This window comes from Thunnus maccoyii, chromosome 15 (genome assembly GCF_910596095.1).
Source record: "Thunnus maccoyii chromosome 15, fThuMac1.1, whole genome shotgun sequence".
Classification (NCBI taxonomy): Eukaryota; Metazoa; Chordata; class Actinopteri; order Scombriformes; family Scombridae; genus Thunnus; species Thunnus maccoyii.
In genome coordinates, this window is record NC_056547.1 from 24,746,535 (window position 1) to 24,756,054 (window position 9,520).

Consider the following 9,520-nt stretch of genomic DNA (forward strand, 5'->3'; position numbering starts at 1 on the left):
AGAGGCCTCTGTGGTTTGTTGCCATGTTTTATACAAATTCATTTCTATTTTAATCACAAGGAAACTGATGCATGTTTTTATCCCTCGATGGCAACTGTCACCTGATCACCTCATTATGATGTACTATTGACTTTGTCTAAACTGGTGCCACCAGATTCAAAAAAGTAAAGAGAATGTATGGTACTGTCCCCCCATGCTAACTTCACTTGTCTGCTTACATGTGCAGTTAAGGATTCATATTTACTTTATTATCTTTACAGCACAATCAATACGGTCAATACCCAAGGCTGAAAAAACTGGTGGAGCTCCTTAGTCTTCGGTTTTAATTATTCAGTGCATTTGTTCATTAATATTTGATTATATTTGCATGTACATTTATTGTTCACTCTTAGTTGTAATGACTGTTGTAAATGCTTGATAAGGTATCTTTAGCCATGCTAGCAGCACTTTGGTCCATGCTATATCTCAACACCTACTAGATGTATTGTCATGAGATTTTGACATTCATGGTACCCAGAGGATGAATCCTAATGACTTTGGTGATTTTTTCTCTATAGTGCCACCACCAGGTCAAAGCTTTCACTTATCCTGTGAAACATCTCAACATCTGCTACATGGATTGGTACAAAATCTTACAGAGACTTTGATGATCCACTGACTTCTCCTGTTTAGCCACCATGAATTTCAAAGTTGCGGTTCTTTGTGAAATATCTCAATAACAATTGGATGGATTGCCATGAAATTTTGTTTAGACATTAATGTCACCCTAAGAATGAAATGTGATAAATTTGTTGATCCCTCAACTTTTTATCTGGCAATATGATCATTTTATTTATTCCAATATTTTGAGTTATGACCAAATACCTAAAAAACTAATGACATCAGCCTCAGCTATTATTTGTGTCATTTTCAAATATCATACTAAGATGCTAAACTAGCTAAGTAGGCTAAATAGTCAAGCTAACTAAGATGGTGAACTTGGTCAACATTACACTTGCTAAACATTATGTTTGCATTGTCATTATGTTAGCATGCTGACATCACAGTATTGCATTGAGCTCATTTCTCAATAAGTACTTGGGTCAATAACCACCAACTCTGATAAGTTTTCAAAGTAAGAAAGTTTTGTGACATCGATGAATATTGGCTTCGGTTCACTGCCGATGCCACTACAGTTAAAGACTGAACTGAGTTAAAGACAGTTAGAGACTAATTTCAAACTTTTACTGAATATCTATCCAAATAAATATCATATTTTCTGTCAAATGAATGTAATGCAATTTGGGACTTACTACCATAGCTTCAAGTCTGATTTCTTCATACTCAAGGCTTAAGGCTGATGGAGTTTCCTACACAGTGGAACACTATGGTTTTCATTTGTCTTTTAGTATGCGATTAGCCAATTTTCATTTCTTTTTATTTTCATTCTTGTATTTGTCGTATTGTAATATTAGTATAGAAATATTAGTATTTTATTGTAAGTAGTGGTATATAGTGTGTGAGCAGTTGTCCCAGTAGAGGCAGCAGCTCTACTACTATTGAATTTTTGTGTTAGATTTAACTACAAAGTTGAATAGGAGTAGTATTAGATTACTGGAATAAAAGAAGAATTGTACTAGTAGCAGGATTATTAGTGCTAATAGTAGCAGTAGTTGTAGTCATAGCAGTAGTAGTAGTGGGGGTTTTCCTCTTTCCTCTGCTCATTCATTACACTCTCCTTGTCCTCACAGACTTTAAGTGCTTGTCCACTGGACATTCACACAGTGAGGGAGGGTTGCTTAGCAGCCATGTCTATCTGCCTGGCTATTGGTTAGTGTTATAGTGACTGAGTGTGGTCAGTTGTGTTGTTTCGTAGTTGAATGCCCTTGCCCAGTGTCTCTACGCTAATGCTAAACTCTTCACACTATTTTCACCCAACAATTTAAAGTGAGTTTAAAGTTGTTGTTTCATTTTGCTTTTACATGCCCACATGAATGTTGTAAGAGCACTTTATATCTGACCCTTACCTGGTCTTTGCAAGGCTTTTACAGTTAAAAGGCCAGTAGCATGATGTTGTGATATAGTTCAGGGACCTCTGAGTGAGACTGAGCATACAGCCCCACCCTGTGGCAGCTCTGCAAACTGCACGTCTTTAAAATGACCTCTATTGCTGCAGTGTGATTCACTGTTGTAAGCTTTCTCTCTTTCAGCCTCTGTGCACGCAAATGTGATGTTTGGTTTTCCACTGAGCTGAAGCCTGATACAGCGAGGCTCAGAATAGATTTATATTGATCCGTGGTGAACAGCTAGAGAAGGGGCATAGGGAAAAAATGGGTTTAGCCGAACACAGTTTAAACAGGAAACCAGGAAGCTAAGACCCAAAAATGAGGTGTAAAATCTGGATTTTATGATAAAGGTCAGTTGTAAACCTTCAAATAAACCTATGAAGTATTCAGTGTTTCTGGGGTGTCCTATGGTACCAACTTTTTGATGTTCATAAATATTGGCTGAGTCACACCAGAAAAAACAAAACATCAACTCATATGAGAGCTTAAACTGAGTGGTATTTTCCTTTGACAAATAATGTTTTTTCTGCACAAAATGTGTCTGATAGTTTCCATCTCTCATGAGAGGGCATTGTCTAAAAGTGAATGCCCATATTGATCCATAAAGTCAAAGCTCAATCTTCATGAGTCATTTCATTGTGTTCAATTATTTCTCCATCATTGTCCAGCTGAGTAAATGAGAGTCCGCAGATACCAGAGGCAAAATTAATTTCCGCAGTCATTAAATTTCCCTGTGGATTATGACTGTGTGTGTGTGTGTGTGCGTGTGTGCATGCTTATGTATAAATGTGTGTAGCTATGTAAGTGTGTGTATATGTTTATGTCCGAGTCTCCCTGCCTTGTGGCCTCAGCATGGTTACCATGAGAACAGCATGGTGACATCACTGCAGTAATGTGACATCATTGCTAGACGGTGACTCATAATCTTGGCTCACTCACTGTGTGTGTGTGTGTGTGTGTGTGTGTGCGTGTGGGGTTTGACTGTGTGAAGACGCTATCAGAGGAAACACAGGGACTAGAAGCAAAACGACAACAACAGTCACTCCTGACATCCATGTGTTTTATTCTATGTAACAAAAATAATTACATTGTCTTTGTTCTAAGAGCCTAACAATATTGAAATCAAAAAAAACAAAAAAAACAAACAAAAAAAAAGCAAAATCATAAGACGGGACAAATAGACATTTACATGAATATCATAGAGAAATGTTGAAGAATAGAATTATATTGCACAACCGAGCACAAATGATTCCCTGTCCCAAAAAAAACAACAACAAAAAAAAACAGAATATCCATGTTCATATTCATGTATTCATGTCACCCAGCTCAGTGCATCTGTCCAGAGCTTTCTGAAGACTGACGGCTGATGAACTGCATGATCAACACAGCATCACTTCATGTTCAGCTCAACCTGATACATCCATAGCAATCAAACATTTTAGGTTCCACACGTAACACAATCCTGTCTTTGGCACATAAAATCTACAGAGTAAATGTTAAATTCTGCCTATGTAATTTTGAATTGGATACAGTATAAAGAAAACATCACATGACAAAGCAATCCAAACAACAAAACAAAAACCATTTGTGTCTGGTATCTTGGGGAGCAAAGTCAAAGAGGCTCTTTTGTCTAAGCCGGCGCTAATTAGGATGGACACAATCTAATCAGCAGAGGAGTGTGGAGATCAACACATTGTGGAGCCACTTTGTGAGCCAATCTGTTCTAATCAAACTGTCTTACTGCATACCGCCCAGTATTATGATTAACCAAGCCTATGACAATATTATATTGAGTCAAAACAAGAGGCAACAAAACACATGGGGCTGTAAAATGTGACTGTTTGCAGATAATTTACATGATCTCAACTCCCAGTCTTGATCATATCTCTTAGTTTTTCTTAATATAAGAGCAAAATGTCTGCTAGTGAAGTGAGATAACTGTACTGTACAAAAAGACAATTACCCCAAAGCCCCTGTGTGTAGATTTTCTTGTTGTTGTTTATATGCATCTTTGAAAATACTCTGATTCTGGAGTAAGTTTTTGTTTTGACAAAAATGAGACAATCCCAGTCCAATTCAAAGTTGTTCTGGTGAATGTGTTAGCAAACAGTTGCCTATTTACACATCTAGCAGACAAGGTCTTATTTGTGGCCATATGACAAATTTAAGTCCAATACTCAGTGTACTTTTAGCTCTGTTCTGGTCTCCAAACTTTTCTGAGGGAAATTCTTAGCTTGCTATTGTGCCAATATGTTCACCAGCTTGTGGCTAACTTTGTCTGTCTTGTGTTTGGTGCAGAGCAGGTGGTGTTGGTGGGTTCATCAGAGCTCTCTGATTGATAACACCTGCTTGCTGCGGCTGGAAATGGAGCAGGCAGCTCCGTTTCCAGAGTGGAGTTATGGGCCGTAAAACCAAAACAATGCATGAAAAAAGGCTAAAAGCTCTGTAGAGCTGAGGGGGAAAACAGCATTAGGTGATAATGCTCTGTTGTCTCAGTTTGTCAAACAAAGTCATTTGATAAATTATTGTAAAAAAAAGAAAGAAAAAAAAACAGTTTTACATATTTTGGTTTATTCCAATAGTTCACTTAATAACATAACAAAACCTGCAGAAAACAGTTTGTTGAAAGTGACCAAGATGTCAAACACATTGAAGGCTTTTGTTTTTACTCCCAGATGCTGTTCTTCCTTAATTTCGCTTTCACATCTCTATTTCAGCTTTCTGTACATTTATTCCAGTAACTTCAAGATGTCATAATATTACTTGATTCAAGAAAATCAATGAAACAAGCTCATGTACTCTAAAAAGTGAACATTTTCTCACACCACTTTCAGATCCTAGCACTTTTTTTTTGAGAAACGTAAGACTGTAAGACTGTCCTGATCAAGTCATTTGCATCCTATAACGTTGTCAGTTTTGATCTCCAGGCATGTTCATTACAGAAAGAACAAAAGGGAGCTGTGCAGTGGTTGAGTTGTCGTGAGGTGTGACATTATGTTTCCATCCACTGGGTGACACTGTGACATAGGACAGCTGTTTTTCTTCTTCTTTTTTTTTTTTTTTATATAATTTTCATCACTGACACCCTTCTACTCACACCTCAGACTTCCCCTGCCAACAACCTCTCAACATCAACCTCCATTTCAAAAGTCCCCCTCGCTGGCTACTGAACTGAACTGTCAACTCTGCCATTTTGTGAAAGCTAACCTCTATATGTGAGTATTACTTGTAGAACTGCAACAGTAGGCTACAGCAAACGAAACGACACGTCCCATATTGGAGACAGTACATACCGTATACCAGCGGACCACAAAAGCAAGTGTATGTGTGGGTAATAACACTCAGTGCTTCGGTGTGAGGGTTTACACTCAAATTTTACAAAGTTAAACTAGACTGAGGCATCTCCTGTTACACAAATGATACAAATACAAAACACATGTGAACACTAGCAAAAGTGTCCAGACATACAGCACACACTGACCTTTCACAAGCACTCACACTTATTCAGGCTCCACTCTCTCTCTCTCGCAAACACACATACACACACACACACATACACACACACACACACACACACACTAGCTATGTCATCATATGAAATTAGGTCTAAGCTAGTGGTACATTTACATTTACATAATATATTTGTTTATATCCATAAATACGATTACAGTCGTATTATAATGTACATACAGTTTTATCGTTACATTATCGCACAAAGGAGGCTCGTTCTGTAGCTTTTAGGGAGGGAGCATGTTCATTGGCTGAGTGAGAAGAAGGATATTAATCTGATTTGCTGACAGGGGAGAAGCCACGTGTTTTCTGCTGCTTTGAAGTCAGAAATTGATCTGTTGTGAAAAATGCAATGGTCTGGCTCCATTTGTCAGAATTCCTAATGCAAGTCTTGTGAGATAGAGTAAAAAGTATTTTCCTCACTGAGGTAAATTAACTAAAAGTATGTAGCAACTTATAAACTTATTAAAATGCTAATGAGGTGCTAAATTCTCAAGGACAAATAAAGGTGCTTCATTGCCTCCTTTTCTAAATCCTAAATCCTTTTACCTATAGTACACAAGTACATTCTTCACAAAAGAAAGGAGATCTCATTATCCCTTACTCTAAAACATCATACACAGTCAAGGCTTTGCCGCCTGACAGTGCATGATTATGCAACCTCTTGTACTGTAACTTTAGCCAGATTCTCTTTGCACAGCAGTTATCTTGTAAATTCTCCATCATTTCTTTCCTTGACCTATCAATTTCTACCATCCAGGTCAAGAAAAAGCAGTTTCTGAACATTCTAAACCAGTCAGATGACTAGGTCTGTCCATTGTTCATTACCTTCTCCTGTACTCATAGTCAGAACATGACTGCAAGCAGAAAAAAAGTATTTTTTCAGTAAACACTGGGTTTATTTGAAACTTTTTTGCAGGCTAATAAAGGCAACATTCAAGACTGACGATGATTACAGTGAAATGGATGAAACTTCCATTAAAATGAATGTTTCGGCATTGTGGTAAAGGCATGTATTCACCTTTTTGCTGAGAGTTGAACTCTCATATCTGTCAGTTTAATATCAAGCTAGAGCTAGGAGACAGTTTGCTTAGCACAAAGACTGGAAACAGCTAGCCTGGTTCTGTCCAAAGGGGGAAAAAATCCACCTACCAGTACCTCTACAGGTCACTAATTAACTTGTTATATCTGATTTGTTTAATCCGTACAGCTTCCTGTCTTTGTGCTAAGCTAAGCTTACCATAAGTGAATTAACATATTTCCCAAAATGACAAATTATTCCTTTAAACACTGCATGATTATGAAATACCTGTGGCTAATGTTAAATATCTAAATTTGCAATGACATCTTACAAGCAACATTTACGTACATTTAATGAAAACTATAACTGACACAAATGTCAGTGCAATATTTTCTGAATTTTGTTCACCCTGATTGTTCATACTGATCTTCAGAAACACACAGAGGTTGTGATTCTAATATAAAAGTTGGGGACTTCTGACTTTTTTACTGTAATGTACAGGTGGTCTTCCACTTACCAGTTATCTGCTTTCATTCACATTCACCAACAGGTGAGCGCACGTATATGCACACATGCCACCTGGGCTTCCTCTTCAACCTTTTGCTCTTTTTCGCATTGATTTTTAGATCTGAGCTGAGTTCAGCAAAGTTCCTCTCCCTCCACCTATTATCAAAGCGCTTCCTCTCTGACATTTAGGAAGGAAGAAGACAAAAAGGGGCGAGAGCAGGACAGTGGGAGAGGAAGAAGAGCGATGGCTATTTCAGCTTTTCATGTGAAACAACAATGAATCATAGAGGCAGGTTTGGCCTTTCCAAGCAATACCGTTTCTGTCATATGGTCTGTCATTACTGTTCTGAATATCCGCACTCCACACTGTTCTTGTGACTCCTTCTGTTGGTCAAATTGCTGGTCTTTGAGAAGCCAGAACACATTTTATATTATTGTGTATGTTTGCCCTATTTTTGATTCTGCTTAAATCACATACTACCAAAGCCAAGACTTGACTTGACTTGTGAAACGGCACAATTATAGTAACTTTTGGTTAAATTTGGTTAAAATTTCCTTTGAAATTTAAGCTGTTAATTAAATAAATTCCCAGCATATGTAATAGCATAATTTTAGTAACCACTATTTGTTAAAACCATTAGATGTGATCTATTAGAGCAAATTCATTTCATGCAGTAAGTACTAATGGTAAAACTACTTGTTAGTGGTTGCATTAATATCAAGTCATATTGATGATGATCATTAATTACAAAGGTAACATCTCTAATATATTAAAGCCACCATGTGTAGGATTTTAAAAACCATCTTTGGCGCCCCCTGGGAGGAGGAAACATACAGACCAAAGCAATACTGACAGACAGCAATGCAAAACACATAGCCTGCCACTGCCACTCATGCCATTATAAGCATTTGAAAGATAATATAATCAAATAAAATTATACACACAGTGGCTTTGATAGTGGCCAAGTTGATGTAGTGATTCTAAGCTACTCTTCTTTATCAAATTATTGTCATATACTATGAGTAATGTGATGCTTTCTGTTGAATTTCCACATTATCTGTAGCTTCAGACTACTGAATGCATGCAAATGTTACTTTATACAATCACTAAGACAGCCATGCAGGGAACACATTCACCTGCTGGAGAAGATCCAGATTACATTATGTGGAGGACAAGGCTCAGTTCTAACTTAATTACATGTCCTTTTAATAAAACACATGTAATCATTTTGATGAGATATTGATTTTGTTATTGATTTAGTATATGTGGAAAAAGCTTTAGGCGCAGCCTGGAGTCATTGAGCAGCCTCTGTGGTTCAGTATGCTTCACTATGCCGCCGCCTAACACGCTCATCACCTGCCTGCCTCATACCTGGAGAGTAAAGCATGTGGACATCAGGCTGTAATCTATTGGAAATGTTCTCTTTAAGTGCCGTATAACTGGGTGGGGATTTGGCTGAGGATAAACTAATAAGTACAACAGTACATACGCACAAACAAACACATGCAGAGGGGGCAGTGTATTAAATGTGTTTTCCCATTTCCACACACACACATTCTCACATTCATACCCACACAAACTCACACACACACACGTCATGGTATTGTTCATTTACATAATTCTGTCTCATAACATTTGCTTCTCTCTCATCTCTCTAAATGGGCCATGTGGACCACACAGCAGCCCCTTGGTTGGTTTGATGTCATTCCTTTTTTCAAACTATCCCACAGTGCACAGAAAACTACTGCTGGGTGTGTTAAGAAATCGTCTTTCTGTGGTGGAGATATCTAGTGATTGTGCATGTTATATATTTTTTAAGAACCACTGAAATCAGGGATTCCATGTTAACTTACATAAATTGGAAAGAACCTGCTTTGCAATTACTGCTTATTTCAAGATCATGGAGAATGTGAACAAGTTATACTATATTATGCAAATAAGAAAGTTGGGTAAGATACACGTAAGAAGAATGTAAAAGCAATCTAGAAAGATAGCAGATGTTTGTACCCTGCAGGCTTTACAATCTCACATGCTAGGCACAGAGTCTGACAGTGTAAAAGTGCAAGTGACACATCTCATATTTCCTCTGTAAATCCCCACAATTTTTTTTTTTGGTCTGTGCCAAAGGAGGTGGAGCGATTTCCACTTCTTACACATGATCAGACAGGATTTATAAAGACACCCTGCTACGCTGAAGCAGAAGTGCTGCAGGAGTGTACTGTACAGCAGGGCTGCCTGGAAGAAAAGAATGGCATCAATCAGGGGTCCTGTGTGTTCCAAACATGGCTCATTCCCAGTCATCACTGCCTCAAAGAGAAAAAAAGAGACAAAGCTTCTCTACCTCTCTTCTCCTCCTCCTCCTCCTAACAGCATCCCTCCCTTTCTTCCCCTGCCTTTCTTTTCTCTCATCCTCCTCCCTTCTCTAGTTTCAGTTCA